This window comes from Cnephaeus nilssonii, assembly GCF_951640355.1.
Source record: "Cnephaeus nilssonii genome assembly, chromosome: 16".
Classification (NCBI taxonomy): Eukaryota; Metazoa; Chordata; class Mammalia; order Chiroptera; family Vespertilionidae; genus Cnephaeus; species Cnephaeus nilssonii.
Genome location: NC_137087.1, coordinates 11,365,580 through 11,391,189, shown reverse-complemented (window position 1 = coordinate 11,391,189; position 25,610 = coordinate 11,365,580). Strand labels below are relative to the sequence as shown.

At 39.7% G+C, this 25,610-nt stretch overlaps 1 protein-coding gene and 1 pseudogene across 6 annotated transcripts in view; one reads left to right on the top strand and one right to left on the bottom strand.

Annotated features, from left to right (window-relative positions):
• Positions 1-7,369, bottom strand: part of LOC307112476 (eukaryotic peptide chain release factor GTP-binding subunit ERF3A-like) — a 29,963-nt pseudogene extending 22,594 nt beyond the window's left edge. Inside the window, exon 1 of the transcript in view lies at positions 7,216-7,369. The product of the transcript in view is annotated as a eukaryotic peptide chain release factor GTP-binding subunit ERF3A-like (transcript). The remainder of the gene's footprint in view (positions 1-7,215) is intronic.
• NRG3 (neuregulin 3) overlaps positions 1-25,610 on the top strand; it is a gene marked incomplete at both ends in the record, with an annotated part of 1,054,567 nt that overhangs the window by 160,017 nt on the left and 868,940 nt on the right. The window lies entirely within an intron of this gene.

The following is a 25,610-nucleotide window of genomic DNA, read 5'->3' as shown; positions in this document are numbered from 1 at the left end:
GGAGATCATGGAGAGGAATGTTAGTGGAGAGGGAGAGGGAGATGGATAGGGAGAGGGATGTGGGGAAGGAGGGAGAGAGAGAGAGAGCGTGGAGACAAACTAGAACAAACAAAAATCTCAAAGCCCTTTTGAAATTAGCAATTCAACACCTAGTGACATCTTAAAGTATTGATCTTGCTCATTATGGAACGGCCAAGGGATTTAACTCTTCATTAATTGTTTAAAAATTTTTGATAACTGAAAGTATATCCAATATTCAAAGTCCTGTAGGTTCAATTCCTTACCTTGTAAACTTTCTTTTGAAAAACGTAATTCAAGTTTATTTCATCGTTTTACCTTTTTCTGTCATATTCTTCAGGTGTCCATAAGTAAGTTCACATAACAGTAGGGCATGCAATTAATATTTTCTGAGCCCATGCCAAGTACAAGGCCAAATGCTAACCCTTGGTAATGTTGTCTCATTAATCCTCATTGCCGCCCTCTGGTGGTAGGTGTTGCCTTTACATCAGTTTCCAGATAAGTTATGTAACTCAACAAAAATGACAGTCCTCATGCAACAGAGGGGGGGCTCAATTTCAGATCACTGGAGCCCGACTCGTGATTTTTGTTTAGTTTTTTTGTTAAGTGGCCATGCAAGCTTCCATTTGCCACGCCTAGACGGGGGTTTTATGGAGTGAATTGGGCCTTCTTTAAAGCCCCATGCTCCGCATGAAAGAACGCCCTGGCCAGGCGCTTGGTGTTAGCGGAGCATAGTGAGCCATCCTCCTGCCTTCATCCACTTGCTCCTGTGACCTCCACCTGAGCTTTTTGTGGTCTTTCTTGCTTCCTTTCACCTTAACACTGGACATGCATCCCTGTCCTGTCTCTCTCAGCTGGCCCGTCTGGTTCTATTACCCTCTTCTCCATGTTTTCACTCCCTCAGCAACTTGCTCCCCCTCCTTGGCCAGCACTGGCCTGGCTGAGTGAGGAAGACAGAGGCTACAGACTCTATTGTCAGGTTGTTTCATGAAGCATTCAAACCCCACTGAGCTCAGAAGAGCATGCTGAGCAAATCTATGAAAACGTTGCACAGTTGTCTATTTTTGTAAAAACAAAATTCTGATATTTTCTAAGGCTCCCAAGTTTCCTAATCCCCAAAGACATGCAGGATGTATTATATAAAGAGGATAATGTGTTCTGCAGCTTGGGACTCTTGGAGAAGTTATCGTTACTTTATTGAACAATCAAATTCCAGTGCACGGCAGCCCATTTGTGAATGAGGATTAGCCCTGCCAGCGCCCAGCAGTCGCAGGAAAGGGTGTCGTGAAATGATCCAACTCCCATTAGAAAGTAATGACTGTCTTGACTAAGCAACATTTTTTAAAATTAGATACCAATAATTCCTAGTAATCAAAGAGCTATTAGCCATGAAATTTGATTTCAGTATCAGGGACTGTTCACTTATCAAATGGGAGCTTGATAATTGTGGGTGGAATTTACAAGTCGTAATTGGGGATAGTATTGAATATTATGGAAATGGGCCTGGGGTACCGCTCCGGCTCTGGGGAAATATGGCTTTTCATAATTTCAATAGCGAGTTAGCCGGGTGGCAAGCAGGATGAAGTCATTAATTTCTGAGGCATGATCCTTCCTCTTATTCTCTCCAGGACCCAGGGTTTAGCAGGACAGTGAACCCATCATGAATTTCTATTTAACCTCACTGGTCTTCCCAAGATTTTCATCAACTGCCTTGAGACAGATGCAGGAATCCTTGCCACGGGATTAGCCTTAATTTACGGAGGAAGATGTTCTTGACTCTAGGAGTGAGGTTAGGAAGGTTGGAAACCACCCAGAGTTGATCCTTTAAGGCTCCCCGCTGAGTTCCCCCATCTTCTCTCCTGAAGGTCTCTCCTCCAGCTCACCTGTCAAACCTTCCCAATGCTCCCCCTCCCTGTTTAGGGAAACGGGAAGCAAATATCCCCTGAGTAGCTGCGCATGCCACCAATTGTGTCACGTAACTCAGACAGTGTTTGGAAGTTGGTGCTTACTGATTAGGTCCCCGGAGATGAAATACTACTGCAGTGTGCAAAGGCAGTCAGGGTAAACAGCAGGACTCACACCTTCGTCTCCCCTCAAACATTTGTCCTTTACACTATTCCTCTATGGGCATAAAATCTGATAAGGTTTTAGGTGAAAATGTTAAACTGCCATAAGTATCTACTTCAATGTCTTTGAACACATTTTAAATGACTTTAAACTTGAAAAGTCATGTTTTCCACTTGCGGCACGAAGTCTCCCTGCCATCTTCCAAGAGTTCAAATCTAACATAGGAACTTTTAGTATTTTCAGATATGAACACACATGGATGCATCTGTACACATAAATAATATGCACACATACCACATGTATACACATAAATATGGATATGCACATAAACACGCATGCACACAAACATACATGCAGATGTAGTATGCCTACATAGACAGGTACATAGTAGTATATAGTATACATAGACACACACACATATGCATACATAGATAGATATAAAACCTTTCATGATTTTTTTCTCCTCATCTGTGGGGACTTAATTCTGCCTAGTTGAAAATCTCTACATGTATGTATATCTTCAACCTGATTGGCAAACTGTGTATCAGCACATGCATTCTTTAGGACAGGCACCTTTAAGAGCAGAACGGAGCGGATAAGAAGTGCAGAGGCAGCCTCTCTGAAGAACCGGAGAGAAGACCAGCAGAGGCAGGTGGGGACGTGCAATCATTTCCCCGCTGCCACACCCCAGGAGCGTCAGCTGGGCACTCCGCCCATGTCTGTCTGCCTCCCAACTCCACACTCTGCTCACTGCATTAACACTGTGGTCAGAAAGAGAAAATGCCGCATTTTCTCTCCTTACCCTGTCAGATCTCAGCATTTTTAGATATATTTGGATAAAAACCGAGGCTCATGCATATCGACTGTTCTTCTCAAAGCCATTCCAGTAGAAAATTAGGGAAGCATGGCCTTCAGACATGCCCAATAATGTACAAATTTGGTTGAAAACTCAGCGTTACGGTTCATCATTCTCAGTCAACAGGTAAGAAGTCCAGAGCTAAGAGGTGAAGCATTGCATGCCAGCTGACATTAGGAAGGACCCAATGGCCGCATGACTTTGCCATGAATGCAGCTTGCTTGCCAAAGTGGGCTGCCATGAGGGACCCACCTCTCTGCCGCTTAGTTAGAAGATGCTTTAGCCAGATTCCTTACAAAGGTTCCCATTCCTCGGGCCTTTGACGCTTTAAGAAATTGAGTTCCCCTTGTTTCCTTTATTGTAAGACGTCACTGTGGCTTATTGGTCCCTTGGAATTCATTCCCCCAAGCAGGAAACTGAGCAGTGTGGGTTCACAGGGCTTCCTGCAAGATCTGTGCAAACCTCATGAACTTCACCCTTTTATAGGTTAATCCCCCATCTATTTTAGATACCACTGTGTGCTGAAGTACAGGGTGGGCACGCTTTCTCCCAGGAGGAAAGGGCCAGTGTTATACTTTCTTCCAATGCCAATGCCTTTCTCTCAGCTTTACCTGTCAATCTGCCTCATTTCCCTGGATCTCGCTCGGAACCTAATTGTGTGCACACTGGCTAGAGCCTCTGTTGGGAACTATTTGTAAGTAAGAGTGAATGCTTTCTCTCATTTGTCGGTTACTCCAAAACACATTCTTTCCTTTGTTGAGCAGAGGTTACTTTTGCTTTGGTAGGGAACAACTTTCCTGAAAATATCTGTGGGTAGCTGATACATCGCAAAGTGGTCCTGGGACGACAGCTGGGTGTCTGACAAAGGTCTGGGTGTGTTGTTCTTGTTGTTTTTTTCCATAGAACAGAATGACTGGTTTACTGATGTAGGCATTTCATTAGATGGCATAGTGATCTTCCCAACGTTGAAAGTTGGAGGTTAGTGAGTCCAATCTTTTTATTTTACAGTTAAGAAAACTGAGGCGTAGAGAAGTGAATTGACTTGATCAAACCACACAGTATCACAACTAGACCTTGAACCCATGTACTTTGAGCCCAGGGGGAGTTTACTTTGAGATACTGTGTTAATGTGGTCTACCAGGCACAAGTGGAAGGTAGGATTTCAGAAAAATGTTTGCCGAACTGAAATAAACTCAAAGATAATTTGGGGGAATATGCTAATTTTGAATACGATAAAATTAGAAACAGATACTTTTTAAAAATCCAAGTATGTTTACTTTATTGAAAATTTAAACTTGGATATGATATTTATTGCTCTTGCATTCTTTTCCACTGGTGGTTCTTAAAGTAGGGTTGGGAAGTCGTTTTAATTTTTCTAGCTTTAATCCTCACAAATATCCATGTAGAAACTAGATTTTCAACTATAGTTTCAGAGGTCAGAGGATTAAATGAAAAATGTCTAAAACGTCTTGCGAAAATTAAACATTTTAAATGTTGTTTTCAGGGTTACTGATCAATTTCTCATCTGAACTGTAAAAACAAATAGCAAATACTTTGGCATTCATCATATGGTAAATTTCCCACTGTTTACTACTCTTAACTCTTAAATTTAATGGACTTATATGGGAGACAAAGTGTGTGCATTTATAAACAAAGGCTACATTTTCAGTTATCAATGGAAGCTTGAGTTGTTCTCATAGGAAAGTCCATTGTGGTTGGAATTCATTAGCATCAGTAATGTGTGGCAGATTTAACCTTCTATTTTCTAATACAAATGTTCACAATTTTTCAACAACTATTTTACTAGGCCATTTGAGCTCTATGTGCTGGACATTTCCTGTGATATTTTTGTCATTGAGTTTTTATTTGTTTTTAATATCAAGAGCAAGTGACTATTAGGTCAAAATATCTTGACTAAAATTAAGGACTGAAATAAGTTTGAATAACAATTATATAGTTGAATACAAACTGATACATAATAGTAATGTTTGTAAAAAAAATTTTTTAGAGATATTTTTTTCCCTAAAAGGACCTGAAATTCTAATATTATTTGAATTATGCTACAGTGATGGTTAGATATGTGGGAGTTTCTTTCTTTCTCATTTAAAATGTATGAGAATCTGTGGCAACGTCACTGGTCCTTGGGAAATAAATGATGTCATTAAAACAACATTAGGACTTTGAGCTTGTCAAACCCAGAGTTATGAACTTTAAGTGAGGACAATGGCTTGCCAGAAAATGTTAATGACGCTTTTAGCTTAATTCAGGTGTTGTGTGATACTTCTTCTCTAAATATCCACATTGTATTGATAATACCTCAGGGTGAAGAACACAAGTAAACAAGCAAGCTCAAATTCCTGAGAGGGTAGTTTGTTTATTTTTAAGTGTGTCTTATGCCTTGCCTCAGTCAAATATTACTCAGTTCAGAATAATAAATTTTAGAAAAAAATTTTTATAAACTACTTAAGTTGTCTCTTTTCTCTATTCTTGTGTTCTATCATTTCATAAGGTCCTTATTTAGTGACAAATATTTTCTGTGTTTAAAACTATTTTAGGCTCTCAGAGTAAACTATATAATTCTTTTAATCACATTAACTCATTCCTTAAATCCTTAATTTTAATTAATTTTCCCTTTGGGTAGAGTGTATCTTCATATAATTTGCGTACATTTAAGAATATCCTGTAACCTTCACACATGAAATAAAGCATAGCTGGTGCATTTTCAGGTAGTTGTTCTGTTTTACTTTAATGTTTTGACTATCTAAGATTTGAAATGTAATTGTAAATTAAAAATTAGGGTACGAACTTGTTTTTTCATTGATTTTGCCCACAGTGTAGGAACTGCTGCTCATGATCTGCTCAGGTCTTTTCCCAGGTTCGTGTGCTTCTTCAAGTAAGGCTGTGATTACTGCCGCCGTTAGAAGATTTCTGCTTTATTCCTTAGCAAAGTCTATAATCCTTAGGGTTTGATTTCTGTTATCTGCCTTCAACACCAATTATAGAGGAACCTTTATTATTTTCATTCTATGCTTTTTTTTGATGGCTCGAGTGTGTTCTCCACATCAGTTAGATTTTGTACTAGATAATTTCTGTTGCTTAATTTTTCCAACGAGTCTCATTTTTTTTTTCTGCAGTTGCCATTATAGTTTTCTTAAATAGCTCCTTATTGCATCCATTTTTTTTTATGACAAGGGGGCTGCCAAAAAGCTTTCCAAAATTTCCTTATAGTCACTATTGAAAATTATTTCCAAACTCCGCTATTCCACAGAGCCTTTATACTGTCTCTTCTTTTCCTCTTTTTTTCCAAGTTACTAGATTTTATGGGGGGTTTTATGAGTATTCCAGTCGCAGTGAGAAAAGCCCAATTCCAGGCCATGTGTTTCCCAAGATATAGGGTCTGTGGAGAGTCCATGACCCCTCTTCTGCATCCGTTTGGATGCTGGTTTAATTTCCAACTCAGAGCAGTAGCTGAGTAGTAGATAGATCTAATTAGCCCACAGACCCGTTCAAAGCACCAAGATGACATTTATCTAGTGTGACCCTGCTGGTTTCAGACAAAGTTTCCTCCTTTGACCATCTGGCTACCTGATATTCTGATTTCATAAAATTCATAAAATTAACATTTCAATAACCATCGCCCTAGGAATCTGTACTTCCCCCCTACTGCACCCGTAGTGCTGTATTTGCAGAAATGATATCTTGTAGAATGGAATATTTTCTTATTTTTCTACGATCTCTCCATCCCACATGCTCATCAGCAACATACTGTCTTTCTCTCCAGTTGTTTTCTCAGGGATTCCGGCTCTGGGCAGATCCGCCAGGATGGCAACCAGTGCCACATCCGAGGGAGAACACTGCCCTCATTGCACTGAGGCTCTAGAACATTCGCACCTGTTCAGAGACACAATATTGCCACCTGCGAGAGGCTTTCCATATTCACTCAGCATCACAATCTCGTCCTTCACTTTAAATTTTATTCATATACTGCTCTCAGAAGTTACCCTGTTAATCGTTTTATTATAAACAACAACACGAAGTATATCCTCAACAAATATTGCTGGCTGGCTAGTTGTTTAGGTTCTCATCGGTACTGTTATTGGTGGGGTGCCCTGTGTGTCCCCACCTGTTACCGTTGGAAGTGGAGCTCTTGGGGTGCCGTGGGGAAAATAATTTCCTGAGGCCCCCATGGGAGGAGGGAGGTATCATGGGAAGCTTTATTGATGATGTAAGATTAAGGGAGTTGCCCTCCAAGGTCCCATCTCCCTCCATCTCACCATGAAAAACGTCAGCCTTGTCTTCAGCAGGGCTCAGGCCAAAGCCACTGCCCAGAGCCTCCGCTCCATAATAAAGCCCAGTTCGGTGCAGCATCTGGCCTGCGTAGCTGTGTTCACAGCTGCTGTCCATTGGGTGTGGGGTCCGCATGGCCATGGACCACGCAGCCGCTAAGGGCACACGGCAGGCTAGAGCATGGACGAGTGTAGGTCACAGAGCAAATGAGAAACAGGAGAGCAAGAGCAAGCAAGGGAGAGAGAGAGAATGTTTTGTTTGGGGATTTTAACCTTCCACGACCTCAACATGCTTGTGGTGCTCCACTCCCAGCCAATTACATTCCCCCCCACCCCTCCACCCCCCCACCCCCGTTAGTTAGGCTGACAGGTAAGTGCCTTTCCTCTGTCACCCTGACTTCACAGCACATGTGCCCATCTTCCCCTTGTTGGAATCCTCCCTGCAGTGATCTTCAGGGAATGAACCAGGAGTTCCCAGGGGAGTGTGAAGTTGCAGCTGGCTGGTGAAGCTGCCCAGATGACCATGCTTAGAATGTGTGGCCTTCCCTTTCCTCTTCCTATTACTAATATCAGCAGCTAGCTAAGTCTGATGAGACTGGTGCTGTTGGCCTGCAGGGTGCAGTGTGTTGGGAGTGTGTGTGGAACTTCCTACTTGCTCTTGGTGACTGTCACAGGCTGCCAACTAGATATCACTTTAAACACCAAGACTGATCATCTCTCATTGCCGCCTCTCCTCCCTCCCTCCTGATTCCTCTCTTATTCTTGATGCCCTTCTTCCTGTCTCTCTGACTCTGCTTGCTCTTGCTTGATAGCCCTCCTTCTACTTGTGCCTTTTTGTCCTGGTCATCGCCTGCCTTCCCGCTGTCTCCATCCTGCTCTGTCAAATATGAAACATGGTTCTTTAACTTTGGAGGAAATTTATATTTTTTCTTCTGTAGTTTTATAGAAGCAGTAGGGCGATTATAGGCTGTGATCACTTTCAGGGGCATTTAGTAGAAGTAAAGTGGGTAAAGCCATATATCCGGAATTCTTCACATTGATATTTATCTATTGCCATGCATCCTTAGCTATTTTAATACAGATACAAATTTTGTTTCCAGAAAACTATAGATAGTAATTGATTTTTAGCTTTCTATTTCAGAAGCTAAAGATAAAAGGATATTAAATTTTAAGAGGTCACTCAACCAGAAAAGGCATTATTCAATCAGAGTGGAGAAAAGAGCGGTGTGACGGGACCTGGGAAGTCTGAGGACTTGCCCTGAGTCCACCCTACATTGTTTGAGGCAAATCACTCCCCTGCTTGGGGTCTCCATTGGCTTCCACTTTAAAATGACCAAGTTTTCCCTCACCCTCATGTACCAATAATCTCCAGTTCCATGAGGCTGCCTCTCCACATGCATCCGTGCTCCTACCTGACCCTCAGATATCCCAAAGCGCCCAGCATCGGCCTGGCATCACCGAGGGTGCTCACGCCATGGACTCAGAACTGGCTAGCGACACTTTTCAGCTCAGGCTATTCTTTCTAACTTAATGTTAGTAAACATGGACTCAATATTTTCTTCACACAGGATGGTTTTCGCCACAAATTGACACAGTACATTTTAATTATGTTTTGCATGAAGAATGAAAAAAAAATGAGCAATCCTATTTTGAAGTAACTACAAAAATAGTATTTGTATCAACTGATCTGTTTGGTTTTCTTCCTGCTTATTTTTAATAAAGGGTCACCATTATTAAGTCTAAATGATCTTCTTCACAGTTACATGAATATGTTTACCCAACCATCTGAGGTTTCCCTACTTGGGAATGAAGGTTAAAGTGAGGTCAACTTCTTCACCAGACCAAGGTGATGTCCACCCTCCCATGCTGATCTCTACTGTAACCTGCCACAAACATTCTCCCCTCAGGTTCGCCTCCTTGTCCTTCCATTAATAGGTTCTTTGCCAACTTTACACTAGTATTTATACTTTTGTCATCTTTATTGACATGCAATTGACAGATAAAGTAAGATATTTAAATGTGATGATTTCATATAAGTATACATTGTGAACACATTTCTCTCATCGAGTTAATGAACATACCCATCACCTCAAGTTTACATTTCTTTTTCCTATTTGGTGAGAGCATTTCCGTTCTCCTCTCAGCAAATTTCAGCTATGCAGTGTACTGTGACAACTGCCATCATCCAGTTATAAAATTAGATTATCCAACTGCCTCATATTGTAACTGAAAGTTTGTTCTCTTTTACCAACCTCTTCCTGTTTCCATAATATTTATACTTTGATACCCACCTGGAATCCTTTTGAAATTTCTTCTCAGAATTCTTTTCATTCTTTGGAGCCCTTAACCTATATTTTAAAAAACTTTGTTATCGCACCATAAAATGCTTTAGATGCTCACAACTCAACCCAAACTTCCTGCCTTTATTACTTCTTAGATCTGGCTCTGAACTGCACTTAGAAAGTAGGTATGTATATATCTATTCACTCATAATGGACTAGAATCTCTCTATCTTTTAAAATATCTTTGTTTTTTTAACAGAAAAAATGAGAGTGAGATACAGAGATATCTCATATATCCCCATCCCCACACATGCATAGGCCCCCTCGTTATCAGCACCCACCACCAGAGTGGTACACTGTTGCAGTTGATGAACCTGCTTTGACATATATTTATCAATCAAAGTTCATAGTTGCCATTAGGGTTCACTCTTGGTGTTGTACATTCGGTGGGTTTGGACAAATGTATAATGGCATGTATTCACCATCATAGTATCATACAGAGTAGTTTCACTGTCCTAAACATCTTCACTTCTTTGCCTACTCATTCCTCCCCTATCCCCTGGCCATGACTGATTATTTTATGGCCTCCATAGTTTTGCATTTTCTGGAATGTTGTATACTTGTAATCATACAGTAAGCAGTCTTTTCAGACTGGCTTCTTCCACTTAGTAATATAAATTTAACTTCCCTCCATATCTTTCCATGGCTTGATAACTCATTTCTTTTTAAAAAATATTTATTGTAGAAAGTATTACATAGGTCCCCATTATCCCCATTGATCACTTCTAGCCCACCCCATTCCCCACCACAGGCCTTCACCATCCTATTGTCTGTGTCCATGGGTTATGCATAAATAAATGCATACAAGTTCTTTTGTTGATCTCTTCCCACCTACACACCCACCTCTGCCTTCCCGCTGAGATTCCACAGTGTATTCCATGCTTCTGTCTCTGGTTCTATTTTGTTCATCAGTTTATTTTGTTCATTAGATTCCACATATGAGTGAGATCATGTGATACTTGTCTTTCTCTGACTGGCTTATTTTACTTAGCATAATACTCTCCAGTCCCTCCATGTTGTCTCAAAGAGTAAGAGATCCTTCCTTTTTACTGCTGCATAGTATTCCATAGTGTAAATGTACTACAGCTTTTTATTAATTTTTTAAAATATATTTTTATAGATTTCAGAGAGGAAGGGCGGGGGGAGAGAGAAACATCAATGATGAGAAGAATCATTGATAGGCTGCCTCCTGCACACTCCCCACTAAGGATCAAGCCCACAGCCTGGGTATATGCCCTGATCAGGAATCACACTGTGACCTCCTGGTTCATAGGCCCATGCTTAATCACTGAGCCATGCCTCCTAGGCAGTGCCATAGCTTTGTTGTCCACTCATCTACTGATGGGCACTTGGGCTGTTTCCATATGGCTACCATCAACAACTCAACAAGCAACAAGTGCTGGCAAAGGTGTGGAGAAAAGGGAATCCTAGTACACTGATGGTGGGAATGCAGACTGGTTCAGCCATTATGGAAAACAGAGTTTCCTCAAAAAATTAAATATGGAACTGCCATTTGACCCAGTGATCCCACTTCCAGGAATATATCTTAAGAATCCTGAAACACCAGAAAGAATGTATGCACTCCTATGTTCATAGCAGCATTATTTACAATAGCTAAGAGGTGGAAGCACATTTCTTTTTAGTGCTGAATAAAGTCTATTGTCTGAATGTACCACTTTTTATGTGTCCATTCACCTACTAAAGGACATCTTGGTTATTTCCAAGTTTTGGCTCTTATAAAGACTACTATAAACATCTGTATGCAGGTTTTTGGATAGACATAAGTTTTCCACTTCTTTAAGTAAATATCAAAGACTATTGCTATTGCTGGATAATATGCTAAGAGTGTGTTTAGTTTTGTTAAAAAATGCTAAAATATCTTCTAAAGTAGCTGTACAATTTTGCATTCATACCAGCAATGCGTGAGAGTTTCTGTTGCTCCACATCCTCACTAGTGTTTGTTGTTGGTCGTGTTCCAGGTTTTGGCCATTTTAATATGGGTGTCATGATATCTCATTGCTGTTTTAATTTGCACTTTCCTGGTGATGTGTGATGTGTAGCATTTTTCCATATACTTATCTGCCATTTGTGTGTCTTTGTTGGGGAGGTGACTGTTAAGGTGTTGGGCATTTCAAAAATTTGGGGTTTTGTTTTCTTATTGTTGATTTTTAAGATTTCTTTGTATATTTTGGATAACAATCCTTTAACAAATATTTCTTGTGCATTTATTTCCTCTCATCCTGTGGCTTGTCTTCATTCTTTTGAAAGTGTCTTTTACAAAAAGGACTTTTTTTTGTTTTAATGAAGTCCAGCTTATCAGTTATTCCTTTCATGAATCAGGACTTTGGTGTTCCAACTAGGATGCCATTGTCGGACGTAAGGTCATCTAGATTTTCTCTTATGTTATCTCATACTAGAGACCCGGTGCATGGATTCGTGCATGTGTGGGGTCCCTTGGCCTGGATGGCGATCAGGGAGGGTCTAGCTGGTGATCAGGGCTGGCCAGCCAGGGGGAGGGACTACGGGAGGTTGGCTGTGGAAGCCCACTGACCACCAGGGAGCAGTTCCTACATTGAGGGTCTGCCACCTGATGGTCAGGGCATGTCATAGCTACCTGCCGGTCATCTGGTTATTCCATTTTAATAGAATTAATAAAGACTTGTATTAATTCAAACTGGATCACAGACCTCAGTGTTAGAGACATTGAGGTCTGTGCTCCAGTTTGAATTAATTTTTGTGAAGGGTATACGGTGTGTATCTCAATTCATGTTTCTCATTTTTTGCATGTCGATGCCCAGGTGTTTCAGCACCATTTATATTCTCCACTGTGCTGTCTGTGCTCCTCTGCCATAGGTCAGTTGACAACATTTATGTGGGTCTATTTCTGGACTCTCTTTTTGCTCATTGATCTAGTTTTCTATGCTTTCATCAATGCAACACCATCTTTTCTTAAAATTGATTTTTAGAAAGAGCAAAAAGAGAGATAAACATCAGTGTGAGAGAGAAACATCAGTCGATTGCCTCCATATGCGCCCTGCACAGGGACTAAAACTGAAACATAGGTTTATACTCTGATTGGGAATCAAACCTGCAACATTTTGGTGTGTGGGATGGCACTCCAACCAACTGAGCCACCTCATCTGGCAGGGCAGTGCCACACTATCTTGATTACTATAGTTTTATGACTACAACCTTTTGAAATCCAAGATCACAGATTTGCAGGTTTTTTGGTATTCTTCAAGAGCCTTTGCACTATGATCTTGATTATTATTCAGTAAACATATATGTTAAGTTAAATGCTGTAGTATAAGGTGAACTCTAACAGAAGAGCAGAGCAGTTAAGAACATAGAAAAGAAGATTGCCTGTGTTTGAAAACTGCCTCTGCTTCTTACTTTCTGTGAGGATAATTATTACACACACTTCATGAAGGGGATGATTAAATGAGTTTTACAAATACTCTTTTTTAATGCATTTTTATTGATTTCAGAGAGGAAGGTGGAGTGAGAGAGAGATAGAAACATCAATGATGATAGAGAATCATTGATTGGCTGCCTTCTGCATGCTCCACACTGGAGATGGAGCCTGCAACCCAGGCATGTGCCCTGACTGAGAATCAAACTTTGTCCTCCTGGTTCATGGGTCAATGCTCAACTTCTGAGTCATGCCAGCAGAGGACCTGAAACAAGGCAGATGCCTAATAAATGTTGCTATTGTTTTTACTATTTCCACTAAGGTACAATAAATTGCTTTGAATGTAATTATTCTCATATATATGTGTTATCTAAGGCAAGCTCTTTATAGATGACATGATTTATTTCACCTAGCACAACTGTTTCAGGGGTTAATCATACCTTTCAGTGCTTACTAATACCTGTCTTTTAATCCATTTTTTAGCTTTGAACAGTTTTCTTCTATAATTTCTGTGATTACCATTTCTTCATTTATTTTGTTCTCTTATTCAGATTAAATGATAAGTAAATTATAAGTCTGCAAATGTTAAGTTTCTTATATATTGACTAGAGGCCTGATGCCCTGCCCACTGCAGCTTTGTCCAGAAGGAAGGACATCTGGGAGGATGTCTGGTCTAATTAGCATATTATGCTTTTATTATTATAGATTATTTGTCTTTATCCACTGAGTTCTATGGGAATTTATCAACTGCATCTTTACTTCACCCACTTGAGTTTCTACAGAATTTGTTCATTGCCTTTGTGAGTTTCATTATTTGCCCTTAATGACTGTATATATACCACTTTATTTTGAATCATATTATTTCATTAAAGTGTGCCTTTCTTTGAATTATGCATATTTTCATAGGCTGGGAAATTTTTGAAATAATAAAACCTAAAAAATTGTAAAACATTAGATTGTAACCAAGACATAGTTGCAGTGGGCTGTTTCCGAGGTTGATGTGGTAAATTTGAATCCAGTAGATAGTTTTGCTATTGAACTTAGCTTACTTGTTAAAGAGAAGATTAAAAATCAGATTCATTTTCTTGTAGGTAATACAGTTCGTTAGTAATTTAACATTCTCCTCTAGGTCTCAGGGCAGAGGTCTATGTAAGGGGAAAAGAGAAATGGCTGAATCTCAGTCATTTTCTGGGAAAGAAGTGTCTGTAGGAGATTGTGCAAATGGATTTCACAAAATCTTTGGCATGCATAATGAAAGTTTGCCTTTAAGGAAATGATCCTTATTAAGTCTGTGACTATTGTATTGGAAAAAATGCACTCCTTTTACTTAGGAGATTCAATGATCCTTTAAAACATTATAAATCCCCTTAGCAAATTTCTTCCTCATCCATCTTAAAGTGGGTCAGAGCACTGGCATATGTAAAATATTGGGCTACTGCCGGGAGCCAAATATTGCACTTAAATTTTTTGAAAGGTAATAATTCCTCATTTTCTAGAAATGTATGACACGCAGAACTGTCATTGTTCTCCTCATGAGTAATGTTCAAGTTAGGCAACTGCAATCCTGAGTGTGATAAGAATTCAACTGGTTTAGGGTTACAGCAACAAAAACAGAAATGTGTGTCGTCTTCATGATCATGGAGGGTTTGTTGGTCTACGGTCAAGACACCAAAATGCTCCCGTGATTTTTTCTGAAAATATAGCAACTTCACCAACATCAGGAATACTTTTTAAGCTGTCTGCAAACTGAATTAGGTTTCATAGAAAGGGAACAATAATCCATGGGGTCAGATTAACTTCATAATATAGCATTTCATTTATTGTTCATGCATGAGACATACATTGGCAGCTCACCACATTCTAAAAACTGCACTAGTTACTGGGAATTCAGAGGGAATGTGCCATCATTTCTGTGCCTCAGGTACTCACACAGTTGCTGATTTCATCTGGGATCTCAAAGACTAAAGCAATATGGGTTTTTGGCCATATCGTTCTCAGTAGCTACTGCCTATTTCAGATTTGTTCCTGATGTATTTTAAGGATGAAGGTGTAGACAAATTAAAGAGAGTTCAAAGTAAGAGGAAAACATGATTAAGAGGATGGGGAGCTCTTTTAACAAGAAACTAATAATGTGTAGTTTAGTTCAACAATAGTAAGTGGAACTCATGATAATGATATATAAATATTTGAAAAATATAAAAAGGAAGGAACAACATTGTTTAACGCAATTTAGCTAAAGGTGAAAAACAGTAATGCAAAGTATTTATGAAAGAGAAATTCAAAGTAAACATAAGAAAAAGTTTCCTAAGAAAAAATATGGGTCTACATTATAGGAAAGCATTGCAACAACATAAGAAAATATGAAACAAGGAAACTAATAGCAGGGAATTCACTAACAGTAAATTCATTCATTCAACAGAATTCATTCTTTTATTCACTAATTCACCAGATGTTTTAAGGTTTATTTATATCATTAACATTTCCTTTGCTTTCATTTCTTCATTAATTATGTTCATTCATTTAACAATTTTTTTCTTGGGCATTTCAGTGGATCAAAAATTTGGAGACTCAGGCATTAACATTATTTAGGGTAATAAACTGAAATTTAAGTAAAATTTTAGTTTTCACTCATATAAAGCCCTAATAAAATATTTGTTAATGACAGGAGAGTGAAGGTTGGATTGGGGAGTGGAGAGTTGGAGGGGCCAGATCCCTGCAACTGATGGAGATTCGGGCTGATGGAGATTTCCAAGTTTTGTGGATCTTCAGCAACCTCCTGGAAGATAAGGGTAGAAATAATCCCTCTTTAAACCTGCTGACTCAGGAGGGACACACATTACTTTCACCAGTATTTCACTGTTGAGAAATTGTCAAATGACATCACTTAGATGCAACAGGGGTTGGGAAATGTACTAGCCTCCATCCTAGGAACATCTCTGTATTTTAAAGGGAGCATGATTTTTTAAAGGACAGGTAACTGATCAAAACAGACCCAAATACCTGCCTTCTTGGAGTGTACATCTTGTTGGAGGAAACTAATAACAATGAAGTAATAGTAAAATAAATACTTTGTTAGAAGGACATAAACATTATGCTAATGAATGAAGCCAGAGAGAAGGTAAGGGGGTTACTGGATGTGCAATTTTAAGTGGGTTGTCTGAAAAGACCTCAGTGAAAAAGAGATACCAGAGCAACTATTTGAATGAGGTGAGAGTGTGACACAAGTACAATCTAAAGGGAAAGCATTTAAGCAATGGAATGGCAAATGCAGAGGCCATGCTGTGATACCTCGCCAGGTGTGTGTAAGAAGCAAGGAGATGGCTAATGGGAGCAAGTTGGCAAAGGAGAGGATGGTGGGATATGAAGTCAGAGAAGTAACAGGGCCCTGTCACACAGGGTCTGAGGAGAGACTGAGGACTTGGGTTTTTCCTCTGAGATACAGGGAAGACAGAGGGTTTTAGCTGAGGACTGGAATGATTACATTTATGTTTTCAAGGGATTATTCTAGTGGCTGTGCTGAAAATTGGCTGTGGCGCAGTGAGGGCAGAAGCAGGGAGATGATTAGAAAGCTTTTTTCTATAATTGAGGTGAGAGATGATGGCAGCGTAGACCAGAGGTATTGAGAAGTAGTTGGATTCTCGACATATTTTGAGGGTGAAACCAACAGGATTTGTTGATGGATTAGTCATGAAGTGTGGAGGAAGAGAGTCAAGGATGACTTCTGGAAGACTAATTGGCAGAATAGATTTTTCATTAATTGAAACGGGGAAAACTGTAGGGCAGTGATTTTCAACCTGTGAGTCATTGCACACGGTGCACCACAAGAATTTTTAAAACATGCAATACCTGACTATTTAGTCAGGGGCACTGACCTTTATTCCCTTAGATTATCAGTTAAAAAAAAAAAAAGAAATAAAGAAAACAGCCAACACAACAATAGCCGTCCAGTATGAATGAATCAAAATTAAACCTATTTTTTTGTCAGATTGGCAAAAATTATAATATATTTTTTTGGTTTGCCACAGATTCCTGGTAATTACTTTATGTGTGCCATGAGATGGAAAAGGTTGAAAACCGCTGCTACAGGGGGAATCTCCGTTAGGTGTTGGTGGAGTGTACTCGGAGTTGATTTGGTATGCTGGTTAGAAAACAAAGTTGAAATGACAAGTAGGCAGTTGGAAGTATGAATTTGGTATTCAGTGGGGCCAGGGGAGAGTGGAGGTGTTTATAAGGAACAAACATTGAGCCATGACAGACTCCACCAATTAAAGTTTGGGGAGGTGGGGTAGAACCAGCAGAAGAGAATGAGGAGAGTGGCCAGAGTAAAAAAAAACAAAACAAAACAGGAGAATCTAGGGTCATGGAAGTCAAGAAAGAAAAGAATGAGGAATGAGCCACAGTCTCAGGCTCTGCCGATAGGTCAAATAAAAGAAGTGGAAACTGATTGAAATTTAATTGCAAAGAGTCCATATAGGGAGGTCATTTGTGATCTTGACAAAAAGTTTTAGTGTAGTGATGGAGTGGGAAACTGAAATTTGAGTGAAATTCTCAGAGAATATGAGAGGAGACAGATTTGTGGCAGCGGGCTTATTTATTTTCTCTTTTTCTTTAAAGGGGAGCAGAGAAAGGTAGATGGTGATTACAATAGGGAGTGAGGGCAAAAGGGGTTTTCCTAACTGGGAAAGGTAACTATATTTGTACAAAGATGGGACATCTTATGAGACAACTGAAAGAGGGGAATTACCGAGCAACCATCTTAAGTCAGTAGGAGTGGTTGGGTCAGGTGAAAGGTTGGACATAAATATGTTCACATTGTTTATCCATAATGCTGCAGGGTAAGGGGCAAATGCACGGTGGGCTACTGGGAGTTTCCTTAGCTTCGCTTCTTTTTTTCTCAGGGAAATAAGCAAGATCATTCAGCAGGAAGAGTAGAAAATGTGAAATCATCATTTTGAAGAATGGGCTTGTAAGTGGAAAAGGGAAATCTTTGCACGCAGTTCCAGGGACCCATTTGACACTGATGGTTATGTAATAAAGCGTGTTTTCATGCAGCCACATTACTTGCGCGTGTAGCCATGGTATATACAGAGAATTTTGTTCCATAGGTTGGTGTTTATTCTTGGTGCGTACAGTGTCATGAGAGAATGTTAAGAGAATTTAGTGTGTGAGCAAAAGAGTGATTAAAATTACATATCATAGACTCTAAGCTTGGTGGGGTGAGAGTGATGAGTAATTGATAGGATAGTAAAAGAGATAACAGGGTCAATGTATTTGAGGATTTTTTGTAGTTAAGTTATTGAAAGGAATGCCCCAGAAACACTGGATCTGGTAGTCAGAGTAGAATCCCTGAAGCTAAGATGGTGGAGTGGAGGCAGTTGGTAATAAAAAGGTCTGATACAATAATGGAACGGAGGAGGTAAGGATGGCTGCAAAACAAAACCATTTGGGAAGAGAAGATCAAAGAATAGGGAGGCTGAGGTATTGGAAGGACCACCCAACTTGTTTAAATCCTGAGAACTGATATGGACAGTGTTACATAATATGACATTGAGCCAGGACCTAAAATCTTACAGTTATGACCTTCTGCTATTTTTGCAAACATATCAGTGAAAATTTATTGTTTGACATTATGGTTGGGATAATCTCCAAGTTTTTGTTGAAATAAAAATGTCTTTATTTTTAACCTCATTCTTTAAAGATACATTTATGGCTATAGAATTCTAGAATTCTAGGTTGATATCATGTTCTTTCAGCATCTTAAAACTATTGTTCAATTGCCTTATGACTTCCATGCTTTCTGTGGAGAAGCCAGTAAGTTGAGAAATGTACTGTGTATTGAAGCTAAATTTTTTTTCTCAATAGCTATTTTAAAAATTTTATTGATTTTTGAGAGAGAGATTTGTTGTTCTACTTATTATTCATTCATTGGTTGATTTTTGTATGTGCCCTGGCAGGGGATTGAACCCGCAACCTTAGCGTATCAGGACGACACTCTAACCGACTGAGCTGTCTGGGCAGGGCTCTATAGCTGTTTTTATAACTTTTTTTCTGTTCTTCAGTTTTACTAAAATTTATGTAGGTGTAGGATTCATGGTTTTCTGATCTGAAGATTGGTGTCTTTAAACAGTTTTGGACAAGTCCCATACATTGTCTCTAAATCTTCATTGCCTTCTCACTTGTATTGTTGGACTTTCTCACTCTATGCTCATTTTCTTAAAACTTCTCTCCCCTGTTTCCCATCACTTTATATATTAGTGCTTCATTCCCTGTATTTTTCTCAGATTTATTTTTCAGTGTACTAGTTTTCCTTTCAGCTGTATCTAATAATTTTTAACTATTATATTTTACATTTCCATAGGTTTGTTTTTAAATTAAATATGCTTAATTTTTGTCTCTATTTTTCTTAAATCTATTGCCAATATTCTCTATTATTTCTTTAAACATATTGAATATGCAAGATTTATAATCTCTATCTGATAAATCCAATATCTGAAATCCTTGGGAGTGTGAATCTTTGCTGTATGGCACTTATTGCTCATGACAGCTTATTTTTTCATTATATACTGATTTTTTAAATTGTGAGTTTATATTTCTCTAGTCTTTGATCCTTTCATCTTATTAGGGTAAGATATATTTTTATTAGAAGCTGAATTTAAAATTTCTTCATAAAGGATTCTCATATGCTGCTTTCAGATAACTGGAGGCTTAGTACTCCAGAACGACTTTTAATTATACTTTAAGTTGGGTGTTCTTTGAGGGAGGAAGGTTAAAAAAAAAAGTATAAATTCTGTTTTTAAAACATGACTGTAAACTTTTGTTTAAAAATGTATCACGAGAGTCTTTTGAGTTCATTCATTCATTCATTCATTCATTTACCAAGAACCAATGCTGAAAACTGCATTCCTAATGATCTATCATGTGTCAGGGATCCAAGATTCCCACAGCGAGTTTTATATTTGATCTTCCCCATTGGTCCCTTATTTGCATGGCTTACTCAAACCTAGAACCTAAGCCACCAGTAATTAGCATAGGAATTCAGGAAACCTTTCCATTTCATTGTTTGTTCATTCCTATGAATTCTAATTTTTTTCTTTTCTAAAATTGTCTAAAATATTCCTTTACTTTCTTGCTAATACAACTGTGCATTAAAAATGATTCTTTAATATATTCTTAATTGTGCTGAATTGGAGCTAGAGGAATGGTATGACAGTATTTAATCAAAGTTATAATAAGAATTGTAATTCCCATTGGAGGGAATGTTCATCTTTTTTGTTTATTTTTCAAGAGTTCTTTATATATTAGAGGATTGCATTTCTTGGCCATATTACAGGTTATTTTTCCCCTTGTTTGTAGTTTTAACTTTGTTAATGGTACTGTTTTTCTTTCTGATGCAGGACTTTTAAATTTTTATATAGTCAATATATTGACCTTTCCTGTTATGTTCTCTGCCTTTGATGTTATGCCTGAACTTTTCCTCCATTGATATAATGAGAATATTTACAGTTATTTCTTTTAGTTCTTCCTGGAATTTATATTTTTAAGAACTCATTTCCTTAATAGAATATAAATGACATTTTATGTTGTACTAAAAAGATATATATATATGTATATATATATATATGTTTTAACACATGTTTTAAAACTATTATATTCAATTTGATCATAGAATATATATTTATAAATATAATGATACAGTAAAAATGTTGTTTCATGACAAGTCCTTTTTTTAATTTCTCCCTCATTCATGCATTTTGTTTTAAAAAATATTGAGCGTTGTGCTACTTTTCTTCAAGGCTTGAGGAACTAAAAATGAAAATGTTGAACATATTGAAACCCTACATCTGGACACAACAGATAGGAGAGCAGCCGATTGTGATTGAGTGTGCTATTCTTTTCAATGACAAATACTCTCCTTGGCATGGACACCGATATAGTGGGTACATCTCATCTAGACAGTGGAGTCCCGGAAGTCTTCCAAGAAGAGACTATTTGAAATAAGTATTTCTGATGTGTGTTTGTTCACTGGAAATGGTGGGGAAGGACAGAGGTCAAGAGGGAGAATGCCAAGGTGAGGCAACATGTGTGATGTTTCTAGCAGAGAAGGCATGGGTATTTGAGAAGCTGCAGAAAACACAGTTTAGTTTGGGGAAGAGAATTGATGGTGATGTTAAGGGCTGTCAAATGAAGCTGGACAGGCACAAAGGGCCAAGGGAATTGCAGGTGTTCTCCTGAGAGCAGTGGGTTTCATGGTAAGAGGGTGTTCTGTAATGTAGGCAAGAAATCATTGTGGCCCAATGAAGACATGGGCTCAATGGAGATTTCACAGGCAAATGGATAGATAGTGATCATAGCACGGTAAAGGTGAAAGAATGGAAGGGATTATGGATGTCACCCAAGCTTCTTTCTTGAGCAACTGATGGATAGAGTTGCCATTTTCTGAATTAGGTGATAGAAAGAAGGAGGTACTATTTCTAGGAGGGAAATATTGACTAATTTTGAGGGATATTTTGAACTAGTTGTCTATTAAATAACCCAAGTGAAAATGTACCACATCCTCTCATTTTTATTCAAAATTTCTCCTCTAGTCTTAGTCACATTTTGTTTATTTATCATCGGCACTCTGTCAGGGATACCCAGCTGGTCTTCCCATTCCTAGTCCCCCTAATCAATTCATCCTACACTGGGACTGATGCTGTGCTCTTCATATTTGTGGTTTTGTTCATTTTCATCCCTCCCCCAGAAGACCCTCTGCCTACTTACCTGTTAAAACCCACCCGCAGGAACACCTGCATCCTAAGTACCACCGATAGCCTCTAATGTCTTTCCTTCATGATTATCATTTGACTTAAATATGTTGTAACTTAGTATAAAAGTCATGGGCATTGGACATGACAAACCCACTTCTGCCACTTATAGACTCCTTGCTGCTGAGTAAATCCATGGCTCTCAACTTCAGTTTCCTTTTTTGTTGTTGAATGAGTGATAAAGACCTTGCCGGTTGTGAAGGCTAGACTTATAGTTGCCACAGTATCTGACCCCTAAAGTGTATTAAATAAATGGGAAGGATGACTAATATTAAGTGTTCAGACCACTTCTCACAGTCTGTTGGCATTGTACTCACCTATTTGTGTGTCTCATTCAGTGAGAGCAGAGGAGATTCCTCTGTTATCCTCACAGTAATTTATAAAGCAGGCATAATGTAGGGAAAATATATGGCATGAATACATGTTTACAGCATGGGAGTCTCTAAGAAGAATACAGCTATTGTAGAAAACAGACTTGCTTAAATGGACAAATTTCCTCTTGAGTGCTGTGAAATGCTGAGAGGTGCTCTCTTTACCCTGAATCCTTCCCACCTGAAGTACAATGATTTTACTAGTAAATATGTCCCACAGTTCTAGTCTCCCTGTGAGTAGTTTTTTGGGTGGCTCTGCATAAATCCAAGATGCAATAGCAAACATTTTAAGTGGTGTTTCACACAATGATTTCAAGAATGCACTTTAATTTTTATTGAATACCATCTGATTAGCAATTTGATTTTGTTTTTAGCCTTGTGAATATTTATTCCAGCAAACATGAGTACAGTAATTTCTAGTGGAAATATTGTCCACCTGAGTTCTCCAGTGTCTAATGGAAAACTGGCCTTGCTCTTTGTTAGAGGAGTTGTCAGTGGTCTTTGGATTGGAAGATGCCTGGGCTGACCCACCTGTGGCCAGCACACTGAGAAGAAGGAGGGGAGATCTACAGATTGTCTCTACCAAGAGGGGATCCCTCAGCCTCCTTTTCCCAGTGACCCACTGGGAAGCTTGGAATAGGCAGGATGGTGGGGGCTGATCTTCTTAGACTTATGGTCTCATTCAGGCCAGTTTGGGGACAATTGTGAGTGGTAAGAGATCAGCCTTTGAGGCCAGGCCTTTGTGGATCCCAATCCCATCGCTGCCATTTCCCCCATTTGTAATTTGAAATGATACTGTATGTTCTTTGAGACCAAGTTGTTTTGTTTTGCGTGTTTGCATGCTTGCATGCATGTGTGTGTGCGTGTGTGTGTTTGTGTGTAGGCATTTTAATTTCTTTTAAACATAAGTCATTTTCTGCAAGCTAGGAAACAGACTCAAACTAAGGCAGTCTAGTCTCCTGGGCATCCGGGCCAAATCTTGTGATCTTCCGCAGAATGACATAAACTCTAAATACCAACCACTTATCTACATTTTTCTTAGGAAACAGCCAAAAGAGTCCAGTCCTCACAGGCATGGCATACAGAACATCTTAATCTATAAAGGATAGAATTACCCTAATCACATAGATGGTGCCCAACCTACTGGTGAACCAGATCAGAGCTGGCCAAGGAGTGATGGCCAGAGAAAGTGTTTACATTTTGAAAACTTGCTCTGAGGCTTAAAAAATCCCTGGTTGCTTTTATTAAGAAAGCAAGTAGAAAATATTACAGAGGCATGCACACTGATATTTGATTTTGCCAAGGTCTTTCACTAGAACATGACGTTAGAACATAGCGGGTAAGATGCTTAGGTATTTTCATAATAAAATTCTTAGTAATGGGACATACTGCATTCTTCCTCTTGCCACAGGAACAACCTGGCAGTAAGGACTGTTTAAAAGAGTTGGTCAGCTCTGAAAAGGGTGGTGGTAGCAGCACTCTCCACTAAGAATAATCTCCCGCGTTTTCTATTAACGCTGCTCTTCTTCCGCGATACAGGTCCGTGTGGAAAACTGGTCAGGTCTTTGGCAGGGCCAGGAGATCAGAAATGGAGCATGCCCTAATTAGCTAATTGTAAGCTCTACATCTTTAGGATGGACCCGTAAAACCCGGCCATGGTTTTGTTAAACATCTGCAGAATTCCTTAGCCCTTAGCCATAGTTTGCTCAACATCTTAAAACTGAGCTCAGAACCATCTGACTCTGCTCCTCAGGGCTGAGGTGGGTGCTGGTCACCCAAGTCTGAATGCCATGGGAGGAGTCATCCCAGCAGCCTGTGGGTGCAAGTAGGCGGTGCACAGGTGATAAAAATCCTGTGCAGGAACACCAGGATGCCAGTAACCAGGAAGGGATGGCCTAGTCTGAACCCCTTTGCCGATATAGCCCCCCAGCAGGAGGGAGCCTATGATAAGGAGAAAGGTGCCAATCAAAACCAGCACTTTAGTAAATGCAGTGGGATCTCAGGAGGGCTTTTCTGAAACTGAAGGTCAGTGTAGCCATCATCTGTGCTGGAGAGCCTTGACTATTTCCTTTACTGCTGGGATTCCAGTGGCCAGGTTGTACGAGATGGCACCACAACACCCTGGCACAGCTACAGTCGGAGCACTGCACCACGTTACCTACGCATCCACAGCGCTCAGGGTTGACAACAGTGATGATCCTGATGTGCCTCACCTACCTGCCACCCACCCCACCTGTCACCCTCCCCACCTGTCACCCTCCCCACCTACTGCTACCCGCCCAACCTAACTGTCACCCTCCCCATCTATTGCCACCCGCCCAACCTAACTGCCACCTTCCCCTACTGCTACCCGCCCCTCCTAACTGCCACCAGCTCTATCCATCTCAGACCAGCTCAGTGCCATCAATGGCTGTGTGTAAGCTTTTAAGACAGGGCAACACCCAAGTGGGTAAGGCAGCTGGCTTTCCCATTTGCTTCTTGAGGACCTAGTTGAATTTATTTAGTTCTTCCAGTCCCAAGGTCCACGAAATTCTAAAACTCTCCCCCGTGGTTTTCATAAAATTTCCATGTTGGATCTTCTGGTCCCTCACCTGCTGCGCCTGTGCTCATAGGCTTTGTAACTGCTTCCCTCCATGCCCATCAGAATTTGAAACTCCAGCCCTACCCGGTTTGGCTTGGTGGATAGAGCGTCGGCCTGCGGACTGAAGGGTCCCAGGTTCGATTCAGGTCAAGGGCATTGCAGGCACATCCCCAGTAGGGAGTGTACAGGAGGCAGCTGATCGATGTTTCTCTCTCATCGATGTTTCTAACTCTATCCCTCTCCCTTCCTCTCTGTAAAAAAAAAAAAAAAAATCAATAAAAAAGTATGTGTGTATATATATATATATATATATATATATATATATATATATATATATATAACAGAATGTGAAACTCCAGCACCTGCGCGTGTATGGGGGACCAGTGAGCACTGCAGTGTCGGGGATAACACCATTCGTGAGCTTCTACCTGGGCCTCCTTTCTTCCCCTCTTTTCTAGGGCAAGTGTCTTACTCCATAATTACCCTCCTGAGAATCCAAGCCCCTCTGATATGCAGAATGGTTCCTTTTTGTCTGGTTCCTATTCTCACACTCACACATCCACAATGTCAAGGGGGTCTGCAGCACACAGAGGGCCCTTTCCTTAATAGGACCCACCCACGCACTGGAGAAGGGAGTAGGTTGTATGTCACCCTTTCTGATATTTCTCTCTCTCTCTCTCTCTCTCTCTCTCTCTCTCTCTCTCTCTCTCTCTCTCATTTACACACATAGTCATGCATGCATTTACACACATATTTATCTTAGAAGAATGATAATATTGTATCAGTTGATTTGCAAGTATTTAATAAAAGCAACAGTATATCGAAATTAACCAGCAAATTGCTTGGTGCAAATTTATATTAGCCTTCCTTTTT